Source organism: Malaclemys terrapin, chromosome 9, assembly GCF_027887155.1.
Source record: "Malaclemys terrapin pileata isolate rMalTer1 chromosome 9, rMalTer1.hap1, whole genome shotgun sequence".
Taxonomy (NCBI): Eukaryota; Metazoa; Chordata; order Testudines; family Emydidae; genus Malaclemys; species Malaclemys terrapin.
This window is the reverse complement of record NC_071513.1, coordinates 80,421,592-80,434,166: the sequence shown is the minus strand read 5'-3', so window position 1 is coordinate 80,434,166 and position 12,575 is coordinate 80,421,592. Positions and strand designations below refer to the sequence as shown.

The window sequence follows — 12,575 nt, the reverse complement described above, 5'->3', positions numbered from 1 at the left end:
GGAATTATTTCTGTAAAGCTACATCTCTCAGGATGTGGGTTTTTCCACACCCCCCTGAGAGATACAGCTATACCGAAGTAAGTTTCTAGTGTAGACCAGGCCTACAACTCTGAAGGCTTATGGCATTGAAAGGAGTAAAGATATAAAAATGAAATTGCCGGTCCCCAAGAAGCAGAGAATTCTATATCATTTGGATCTAAACCATCTTACATTTATGTTTGTTATCCAAGTAACAATTTTAATGATAGCTACAGATTATTCAAAGACTTTTAGGCTTCATATTATTTGAAATGAAATGATAACTTTAGTTATTTAACAGACTAGTAATTCCCAGGATCTGCGGCACTCTGTACTGAAGCTCCCTTTTTAAAAAGGAAAGAAATACATTTCACTATCCAGAACTGAACCAAAACTATGCTCTGCACTTCCTAAATATTTAGCTTCAGATCCTAATTTTAAAGCTGCCCCTTAAGTGAAAGTGTGTTTTTATCTTATTTTCACCTTGCATACGATGAGCATGTGATGACTTTCAAGCAATTTGAAGACTTTTTTGGGGGGGGGGGGGGGGCGGAGAAGTATTTTTTGGTATAGCCTACAAAAGTATTATTTAGGATTTTTACTCAAATAGCCACCTCTTGGATGAGGTATATTTGAAACTTCATAAAACTCCAAGGTAAACTACATTATAGTTTGCTGCAGCATCTAGTCTCCTAACTTTCAATCAGGTTTTCCATAAGTTTGAGTACTGTATGTCTACAACGCTATTATTAAATACCTATTGGCCTTAGCAGATTCAGTTTCCTCCTGATCTTTATTCCCTTTGGTATATCTGTCGCATTCAGAGCAGGCTTATAGATCACAAGGGAAAAGAACAACAACATTTACAACCATTTTTGATTAGAAGCGGAGTAATAGAAGTGGAAGCCATTGGTGAAAAGCAGCTTACCAAGGAAGAAAGTCAAAAACAAAAAGTTCAGTCATTTCAACAAAACATGCCTGCAGTCATATCACATAAATATGACATGCTCCTAGTAGTTAATCCTTACTATGATTAGTTTGAATTTTTAGTCTCTTGACCTTTGGGAGCTGCAGAGGGAAGGGAGAAAACACATTGGTTGGGGCAGACAAGGTCAAGGTCTCCAGCTTTTGATGACATATAGATATAATGAAAGATTAAAACATTGCACACACTGATTTGCTACCTTTCATACCCACAGAAGTTGTCTCATGCAAACATAAATCCACCTGTTGGGGATTAACAGAGCCTTCTCTGCTTCTGCATCAATTCACAAATAGAATTTTCTGATCTTCAGAAAAAAACTGGTGAAAGATAGCGGTTAGAACCTAGCAACAGATGTCTTCTCCTAAACAGTCACTGAACAATGCCAAGAGAACAATCCATACACTTTTAGAGTTAGCATCTAGCTCCCAATGGGTGCTTGTTTTTTGTTTTAAAAAACAAACCAATCTGAGATTTGGCCTTCTTACTTATATAACTGGGATTACATTTCACTTCTCCACTGCAGAATGTTTAAATAATCATATTTTTGGAAGTAAATGATTGATTTTACACAAATGTCTATTTAACTCTTGCCCTTGGCACAAAGTATACTTTCATTGATCAAGTAAAGAATTAGTCAAATGCATAATTTTACAGTACTTTAGTCTGAAACATTTCTCCTGCTTTTCTATGATCAAAAATGCCAGGTGTCCCTAGCTCTGTCAGAAATGACATGAAATTCTGCTGCAGCATTTATCTCGGTATTTTTCCATGGGATTTTTTCTGTCTTTTTAAAGTTTGTCTCATTTCTAATGCTTCCCACATTCTCAGCACTGGTCTTATTCCCAAGCATTTACCAAGTTTTAAAAGTCCAAGGACAAATATGAAAGGAGCCCCAAATGACCAATATTATGACAAATGATCTATACAGTAAGCTTTGACAGTTTACTGACAATATAAAATAAATGAATCCATACAAGAGTAAACTCTATGGTGTGTGTGTGTCTCTCTCTCCCTCCCATATATATATATATATATATATTCAGAATAGGCCTGGAATCAACAAGATGAAATTCAACAAAGACAAGTGCAAAGTGCTACACTTCAGAAGGAAAATTTAAATCCACAAATACAACATGGGGAATAACTGGGTAGGCAGTAGTACTGCTGAAAAGGATCTTAGGAGGTTACAGTGGATCACAAATTGAATGTACATCAACAGTGGGTTGAAGTTGCAGAACAGGCTAATATTCTGGGGTGTATTAGCAGGAATGTTCCACTCTACTCAGCTCTGGTGAGGCCTCAGCTGGTCTATTCTGTCCAGTTTTGGGTGCCACACTTTAAGCAAGATATGAACAAATTTACATCTTTACAACAATGATAAAGTGTTTAGAAAATATGACCTATGAAGAAAGTTAAAGAACTGACATGTTTAATCTTGAGAAAAGACAATTGAGGAGGGGCCTGATAACATGTTAAGGACTGTTATAAAGAGGACATAGACAAGAGGACTTCCCAAAGTCTCTTCCAGCACTACATTTATGTGATTCTACACACACACTTGAGTAAAAACAAGTTTTGTACACAGGAATTATACAGGGATTTGTGGGGATGGATTTTAACTCCCAGACTCGCACAAAGAGCACAGTCAACCCCCAGTAATCCACTGCTGCTATTCAGTCCTTGGGCTTTCAGTCCCTACACAGCAGTGAGGCCCCCAATTTAGTAAGGTACTTAGCATGTGCCTTTGAAACCAATGGACTACTTACATGCTTACAGTTAGGCTTGTGTTTAAAAACCTTGCTGAATCAGGGCCCAGTGGAGCCATATAATCATAGAGTCACTGGCCACGCCCATGCTCATCACTTATTCCATCCTAAACCTACTCCTGTGCTGATTTATGCAGAGTAGATTAAGATTTTTAGGCTAGTTTTGCAGAGGAAAGCATAGTCTTCCTGTATGTCTGCTTGCACACCTCCCAGTCTTCCATGCAATGCATGGAAACATAGTTCTTCCATGCTGAGGAACTTATCCTGATCTTTACTATTACTGTAGAAGTCATTTGGGCAAATGTTACTACACCTCTACCCCGATATAACGCTGTTCTCGGGATCCAAAAAAATCTTACTGCATTATAGGTGAAACCGTGTTATATCAAACTTGCTTTGATCCACTGGAGTGTGCAGCTCCCCCCCACCCACCCCCTCCGGAGCACTGCTTTACTGCATTATATCCGAATTCATGTTCTATCAGGTCGCGTTATATCGGGGGTAGAGGTGTATATAGAAAAATATTGTTAAAGGGCTAAAATTTCTCCCTAACTATTATATGACTGTTTACCCAGTCAATTAGTCACTTTGTGCAAGCTATATGTTTGTTGGTGCCTGAGAAAGGAATTTGACTTCTGAAGGAATGTGTGTGTTGAACTGTACATTAGGATTAAGCACATTAGAGTTCCCGCTTGGTCTAATTTTAGCATGTTCAGTTTCTAGGATATTGCTGCTTATCTTTTTCTCTTTACTCTGTAAAGAATTCTCACTATTCGTCCCATTTGAGTAAATTAAAAGTTACACACAGAATAAGATGACAACTACCTTGTTTCTAACTAGATTTAATCATGCTACTGCATCAGCAGGCATGGGCCTGTGTTCAGGATGGGGAAGACCCCCGAAGCTCCCCGGTGAGATGAGCATATCTCCTGCTGCTATTCCCATTAAATACAGCATGCATTCCGCTCTGTGGTTGGCCAGCTCTGCAGGCTGGTGCCAGGGGGTGAATCCCTGGCTCCCTTCCTCCTGTACCCCTTTGTGGTTTAGTGGTGTTAGTCAGGACCAGTCCTTCCACTCAGGTTACAGCTTTGGCTGGTCTCTGCAAGGTGGGCCCAAAGGAAGGAGGCCCCGTTAGCTCTCACTTTCCCACCAAAGCAGGAGCTGACCCATCTCTGATCCTATGCTAGTAGCATCATTCTCACTAAGTTTACTGATCTTGGACTCTTTTCAGTCCATATCACTGTCTCATTCCCATGTCTTACACTTCTGTACTCACTTTGTCTATGAGTCAGTGAATAATCACAGCTCCCTTTCTTACACCAAGCCTGGGAATGGTTACATGGCATGCCTGTTTTCACACAGAAGATGGAAGTTATGAGTGGTGACCCAAACCACAGCTGAGGACTTCTCATAAATTCAGCATATGCGGGGGCAATGGCAGAAGACAGAGCTGACTTGTCTAAGCCATGTCTAAGACTTGGTTCAGATGTACAGTGATCTGTTCAGTGCGGATTTATTTGAAACCTATTTGTAAGATAGACCAAGCCATCCGTCATAGGAATGTACAGATTGCTGAGCACATAAAGAGATTGCTCGGGGATGCTTTTGTAAGGGGATTACAAAAGATAAAACAAATAGTCTTATGAGTTAATCATTTGCAGCAGTAGATATTGCTAACTGTAATTGAAAACTGTGAGGCCTTGTCAGAACACAGAAATTACACCAGTTTAAATTTAACTCAGTTTTTAAACCAATTTTGTAAAGCTCTGTGTAGACACTTAGTGGTTTGAAGAACAGGAGTACTTGTGGCACCTTAGAGACTAACAAATTTATTAGAGCATAAGCTTTCGTGGGCTACAGCCCACTTCATCGGATGCATAGAATGGAACATATAATGAGGAGATTATATACACACACACACACACACACACACACACAGAACATGAAAAGGTGGGAGTTGCCCTACCCACTCTAAGGGGCTAATTAATTAAGATGAGCTGTTATCAGTAGGAGAAAAAAAAACTTTTGTAGTGATAATCAAGATAGCCCATTTCAGATAATTTGACAAGAAGGTGTGAGGGTACTTAACACGGGAAATAGATTCAATGTGTGTAATGGCTTACTTCAATTTAACTTAATCCACTTCTTTTACCTCTTTACATTAAATTGAAATAAGTAACTCAAACTGAATTAAGAAAAATTATCTACATAAAAAAAAAATCACCACTTTAGTTAAAGTGGTGTAAGTTTGTGTGGAGACAAGACCCAACCTCCTTAATATATACTTTCCATATAAATCAGTTATACCGTTGCTTGAACAATAAGAAGCTGGAAAAAGGATAGTTGATTGATTGTCAAGAATTTTGATCTGAGTTGAAGCTAAGTGTTTTATCGAGCATGCTAAACAGCACTTGGGTGCATAATGTACCTGGACTGCACTTCAGAAAAGGCCTTAGAAACATCATTTATTGTGACATTCAGATTGACTGCCAAACAATTAAGTCTTTTCTGGGTTTATTTTCTTATTTAGGGCCTGATCCTGCAGGCTTACTCACTCAAATAGCCCCTCCTTCCCCAGAAGTTCAATAAGTTGCAACAAGCCTACTTGTAGGAGTAAAGACGGTAAAAGACCTCTCATAGAAGTAAGGGTTGCTTTTGATTTTGAACATAATTTTGTTCTTTGTGGAGGATTTTGGCTGTTTAAAATCTGCAGTGACTGCAAGCCACCCAGGAGTATCATACAAAAGGAAATGAGTCTCCAGCTTGTAACTTCTGCATTTCCTTTAGCCATCTGCCTGTAGGAGATAATGAGGGTGTGGGAGAAGAGAAGTGAGGAGAGGAGTACATTCTGATCTCAGTTACACTAGTATAAGACTGGAGTTACTCCACTGGCTTAAATGGATTTACTCTAGATATACACCAGTTAGAGATCAGAACCTGACCCTAGGTCAACCAATATTCAGTTATTTTCATACAAGGAAAGATATAGGATATTATACAGCATTGCCCACATTCTGCCCTCAATATCCCTTGACATCAGTATCAGTTATGCATGTGTGTTCAAAGACAGAATTCAATCTAATAGTGTATTTATAACCCCCCAACCAACTTTTTGCCAGCTGAAGGGGAGATACAGGAGGCAGCAGAGGGCAGTGCCTGTTGCTGACTGCAGCAATCTCAAGAAACTCCCCTCTTCTTCCTCTGATAGCCACCAAATGGCTGATCAGCAGGGAGCCAGTTGCAGGGAAGCCTCCTGCCAGCAGGGGGCAATTATTCCCTGTGGGAAAAGTTACTCTTCTGATTATTACATTCTACTAATAGAAGCTTTGCTGAAAAGTGGGACAAATAAGGTTTTAATGGGAATAAGAAGTTTATGAAAGTGGGACAAATGAGGATCTACATTAACTACGTTAAAAATAAATTGTACATCTTAGAATAATAAAGTCATAGGCTAGGATTGTACCTTCTGAGGAGAAAAACCTTGTGGCGTTTCCTCCAAATTGATCCATTAAGGGGGAAGGGTTGGTTTCCCATTCCACACCATGGAAGAAGCAGGTAGTCCAACCCCCCAAGTTCTTCAGATCCTGGGATCCCCAGGGACACATTCCCAAAGGCGGATTTCGCTATACTACCATTTGCAAGTATTCTCTGTAGAACTGTGGGAGTAAGAGGAAAGAAATGATTTGTGTCCCACTCCCAACTGTGGCCCCAAGTCAGCCCCTTCCAATGCTTTGTCTGTTCACTACTCCTGTGCAGACCCTTGGTTAGGGGATAATGGTGCCATGGAAGCAGCCAGACCCTCCCCCTTTCTATGTAAAAAATCCTGGAGAGAAATGATTCCTATTTGTCCCCCAGAAGTTAGATATAGTAAAGACCCATGGGATCATTTAGTCTGGCAGCACAGATGTGTTCTCCCCCAGGATATATTTGCTAGTGCTTTGTCCTGTTCATTTTTAAGTGTCCCGAGTAATAAGGCTTCCATCACTTCCTTTGCATAGTTATCTACAACTACTCACACATACATTTCTTTCTCTCTTTCCTCAAGTCTCTGTGGTCCATAGTAGATACACACTAACTTATCTATTGTTTTTTCATTTCTTATATCCTCACCTACAGAACTTCACCAATGCACGCTTCATTGTCAAATTGCATCTTGCTGACATTGTACATACTTGTGCTGTAAAGCACCACATCCTCCATCTCTTGTTCCCTTTCTGTCCCTGCTGTATAAATTGCACATCTATATTAATAATCAGTTATGAAAATCAACCTATCATTCTGTTATGCTCACATGGTTTTAGTCTCCATCATTCAGCATAAGTTCTAGCTCCTCTTGTGTACGTTATGAACTCCTTGCATTTTTGAACTGAAACTTCAGTGCATTACTCTTCATCTTACGTTTGAGAACACTTATCTTCTGCCATACTTTGTATATTGAAGTATGACTGATCATTTATATTAGACAAGAGCTCCCATTTCTCCTCTGTCCCCACTTAATTTTAAAGTTAGTCTACCACACCATCCATTTTGAGTCTAGAGAGAAGGGGGCACCAGCCTGCAAGTAGAGACCATACAAGCAAACAAATACTTCATGAACTCCAAAACCCTCCTTTCTCGGCTATCTACGCACCCATGGTTTGGTCTATATTATTGCTTGTTTGGTTTCCAGTTTTACAGGGATTATGGTACAATAGTCATTAAATGCTAGGACTCATTGAACATTAACATTGGGACTGCAAAGTTATTTACCCGTTACATCTTCAGGCCTATTTCTCCCAATTTACTTTGAGTATTTTAACAAGATATAAAAACAAAACAAAAATCAAAACAAATGAAGAGGTAAGTGTCTTCCCTATCTAATTTCTGTGAAATATTCCAGCAGCACCTTTTTAATGACTCTTCTGCTAGGAGCACAATGAAAACAGCCAAACACTGAATCTAAGTTCTGTAATCAGAATGTTTGTCAAGCTAATGAGGCAAAATAACATACCTTTCTAAGATATTGCATGCCAGGAACAGTCTCTTCATGTGGGAGCCTCCTAAAAGTAAATGGGATAGAGCATTTTCAGTTTAGTGTGTATAGTTCTAAAAATAGAAATAATACAGCCCAGTGGTATAATGGAAGAATTCCTATAAATCTTATGACTCTATCTGATATTATTTCAAGTTAAACTAGCCAACTGGCTTTCCAGAAACTATTCCCAAATTTGTAACAAGAGGCAAGTCTCTCAGTACCAAAACCAAGAGAGGAAACTCTCAGACTGAATGAACATTGTAATTTTTGCTGAAGAAGTTGCGCCAAGCCTTCTATAAGTCACCATTTCAAGGATTTCTGGCTTGCAGAAATAACTTAATTCGGATTCAAATGTTTGATATTCAAGGTCCAGAAACAATGTTTGACTATTGATTTTTTTTTAAGTATTTTAAAGTTATGACAGTACAAAAATAGAAGTTTACTGATTTAGTTCTGGCTTGTGCTTGCATTATCCAATCATGTGCTTGCATTAAAAGTATTTTAGGATAAAGTCTGAGCATGAATTATATTTTTTCAATGTCCTGTAAAGTGCCCAGCATACTTTAGACATTATATACATAACTTTTTGTATTTTGAATCTTTGTAATCCTCTGAAGTATTATACCTTAAAAAATGGTTACTGTGTATATGCAGTAATTGTTTTTCAAGAATATTTTATAAAGATTTTCAAGTCACAAATATTGAATGGCCATAGGAATAAATAAATTATCTAATAGTTAAAGCATGTATAAATATGTAAGTAAGTGATAGAGCAGAAAAGCCCCGAGGGAACCATTCTAGTTTCTTGAGAATACGCAGTTTAAAATATGCTCCTACAATCCCATGCATATTTGTACGGAAGGATTTTGTACTGCCACCTTACAGCAGGGCTATATGAACTTTCGATATGTTCATATTTATAAAGTCTTTGGATCCAATTTTGGTTTTATGCCATTGGCTGAACTGGTGAGGTGCATGGAGGGGCTGCAGAACCATGGGACTCCCCAGTGGCATTCTTGCTGACTCAAACAGAATTCCTCCAGGGGCTAGGAGGGAGCGCAGTCGCAGCAGGAGTATGGCTCCATTTTGCAGGATGAGGATTGAGCTTCCTCTCCCACTGACCTCCAAACACACACACCAGGGGCTGGGCGATGGTCCTACCTTCACTTTGCCTCATCCCATTTGGGGAAGCTAGCAGCAGCACTAACATAATACCAAGCCTGCACTTCCCAGCTTGATTATCTAAGCACCAGCCACAACCAGAGGGTAAAGCTGCTGGCGCCTTCTCCTCCCTGTCTTAACGCACCCTCCTCTCTCTTCCCCGCCCCCTCCCACACCTTTTAACACCAAACATACACTTGACCAGCCACAAACTTGTCTTATGTGCCTGGTGTGCAACTATCTGTGTCTGATTCTTAAGAAGGCAGCTAAAATTTCCCATAATGCATCTAGGCCATAATCCTGCACCATTTAAAGTCAATAGGAAGTTTAACACTGACTTCAGGGGAAGCAAACTCTTAGCCAAGTACAATACTCGTGACAGAGATGTCAGGTGGTGGAAGAGCCAACAAAGGGAAGACAGGGAAACCCTAGTGTTTCAGTTATTTAAAACTAGGCTGGACAGAAGATTAGAGTATATACTGTTTGAGACCATCCTACACAGAAAAGGAATGTACAAGATTTTACCTAATTGTTTTTTAGCATTACATATTTCTATGATTTCAGGGGAATAAAATTCCTTCCTGAACCTCACTGAAGTTTATTTCCTGAAAGAATATATTCTGTTTTCAGAAAACAGCCTAAATAGCATATCAGTGAGCAGAAGATGTCTGATGTCACAAAGTGGGAAATTACCATCTAGGAGGGAGTTCTGAAGAAAAGGATCTGGGGGTCATAGTGGATCACAAATGAAATGAGTCAACAATGTAATACTGTTGTGCAAAAAAATACAACCCCCCCCCCCCCACACACACACACACCAAACATCATTCTGAGATGTATTAGCAGGAGTTTGAAAGCAAGACACAAAAGGTAATTCCTCCACTTTACTCAGCACTGATATTGTGTCCAGTTCTGGGCACCATGCTTGGGAAAGATGTGGATAAATTGGATAAAGTCCAGAGGAGAGCAATAAAAATGATTAAAGGTCTAGAAAACAACCTATGCGGAAAGACTGAAAAAAATGGGTTTGTTTAGTCCACAGAAGACAAGACTGAGTGGAACATGATAACAGACAAGACTGAGGGGAACAGGCTCAGGTTCCTTGATGGTGGTAGTGAGCAGAGGGGGCAAGGTAGGAATAAGCTATATGCCTGAAAGGCATTTGGTTTTAAAAGTTGGGTTTTTTGTTTTTAATCTTTTAAAACCAGACACATTTCAGGCTTTTGCAAGACACAAGACAAATGTGGGTGCTCATTAGAGCTCTTGACCTCTATAAGAAGGTTGTGATGTAGTTATTTCCTGTGTGATTAATAGCAAAGCAGTCAACATTTGGGAAAATGCTCACATCTATTTAGAGTTTACTGGAAAAGAGATAATTTGGATGCCTTCATTCCACATTTTGAAGTATGTCATTCTGTGAATCATGTTATTAGTAGCTTTGTACAAAACCCAGTGGTTTTCTTTTGCCTTGCGGGGGATCCAAGCAATTTGTTTTTTGTTTCAGTCCATGGGGGTTCACACCTCTGCATACTGTTTTGTTTGCAAGCAAATCCCAAATCTCAATGTAAGTGTCAGTTTAAGCCAGTTTCACCAAATTTCATGCTACATCCATATGAAGTCATGAATTTTGCATGATTTCAGTGCAAAATACAAAATACTAAAGGTTCCCTTCAAACTGAGCACAGGTTCTCTAGAATTTGAGCAGAAGTTTTCTTAAAAGGTGTCTGAACCTAATCTGCATCTGCTTTGGTTTTAATTCCAATTGTGAAAAACTGGCAGAGCCCAGTTATGCCAGAAAATTCTGTGTCATCAACGTAAACTCCATCCAAGAGTTTTAAAAGAGCTAGCTGAGGAGATTGCTGAACTGTTAGTGTTGATTTTTGATAAATCTTGAAACACTGGGGAAGTTCCAGAAAACTGGAAATAAGCTAATACCGGGCCAATATTTAAAAAGGGTAAAAGGGATGACCCAGATAATTATAGGCCTGCCAGTCTGATATTGATCCCAGGCAAGATAAAGGAGTTCAAAGAATTAAAGGAGGATAATGTAATTAATGCTAATCAACATGGGTGTATAGAAAATAGAACCTGTCAAGCTAATCTGTAATATTAAAAAAGTATCATGTTTGGTTGATAAGGTAGTATACTTACACTTTTATAAGGCATTTGACTTGGTACTACACAACATTTTGATTAAAAAAACTAGAGTGATATAAAATTAACATAACACACATTAAATGGATTGAAAATTAGTTAACTGATAAGTCTCAAAATGTAAAGTGTAAAAGGGGAATCATCATTGAGCAGATGTGTTCCACAGGGATTGGTCATGGGCCCTCCAGTATTTTACATGTTTATCAATGACCTGGGAGAAAAGATAATCACTTATCAAGTTTGCAGATGACACAAAAATTGGGGCAGTAGTAAATAACAAAGAGGACAGGTCACTGATACAGAGTGGCCTAGATTGCTTGGTAAGCTGGGTACAAGCAAACAATATACATTTTAATATGACTATATGTAAATGTATACATCTAGGAACAAAGAATGCAAGCCATTCTTACACAATGGGGGACTCTATCCTGGGGAGCAGTGACTCTGAAAAAGATTTGGGGGTCAGAGTAGATAGTCAGCTGAACATGAGCTCCCTGTGTGACACAGTGGCCAAGTAGTCTAATGCAATTCTTGGATGCATAAACAGGGGAAGCTTGAATAAGAACAGAGAGGTTATTTTATCTTGGTATTTGGCACTGGTGCAACCGGCTGCTGGAATACTGTGCCCACAATTCAAGAAGGATGTTGATCAATTGGAGAGGGGTCAGAGAAGAGCCATGAGAATGATTAAAGAATTAGGAAACGTGCCTTATAGTGAGACTCAAGGAGCTTAATCTATTTAATTTAACAAAGAGAATGTTAAGGGGTGACTTGATTACAGTCTATAAACAAATATTAAATAATGGGCTCTTCAGACTATCAGAGAAAGTTATAACATCATCCAATGGCTGGACGTGGAAGCTAGACAAATTCAAACTGGAAATAAAGTATAACTTATTTAAACAGTTAGGTAATTAACCATTGGAACAATTTACCGAGGGTCATGGTTGATTCTCCAGGACAGTTTTTAAATCAAGACAGGATGTTTTTCTAAAAGACCCGCTTTAGCAATTATTTTGGGGAAGTTCTATAGCCTGTGTTATACTGGAAGTCAGACTAGATGATCACAATAGTCCCTTCTGGAATTGCAATCTATGAATTAACATGTCTGTCTTGCAAACCAAAATATTTATATTGGGCCCTATCCTGAAATCCATACTATTCAGTAATTACAAGTTTCAAGTACTGAAGTTTCCTACAAATTCTGCCATTAATGGGGGCAAAGTTCCCTGGAAGCAAGGATTCCATTCCATTGCCTGTGGATCTCAGAGGAGCCTGAGGAGGCAAGGGAATCCTCATTCACCCTCCAGCTCCTGCAAGGCCCAAAAGAGCATAGCAGTTTCATGCTTCCAGAGAGTCCCCTACCCGTAATTTAACCTCCCAAAGTGGGGAACCTGGTACAGAGCAAGAAATGGACAAAAATAATATGGCCTCAGGCTGTCTTGATGAGCCCTGGCTTCTCCTAAGTTAGTGAAGG

General features: G+C 39.2%; 1 long non-coding RNA gene across 2 annotated transcripts in view; it reads right to left on the bottom strand.

Moving 5' to 3' along the window:
* Positions 1-12,575, bottom strand: part of LOC128843062 (uncharacterized) — a 66,358-nt gene that overhangs the window by 28,146 nt on the left and 25,637 nt on the right. The window contains exons 2-3 of one of the 2 annotated variants that reach the window (XR_008446176.1): positions 7,760-7,808; positions 6,240-6,425 (exon numbers count right to left, since the gene is read on the bottom strand). This is a non-coding gene — a long non-coding RNA (uncharacterized LOC128843062). Of the gene's footprint in view, positions 1-6,239; positions 6,426-7,759; positions 7,809-12,575 lie in introns of those variants that run through there. The other variant, XR_008446177.1, reaches the window with a different exon arrangement.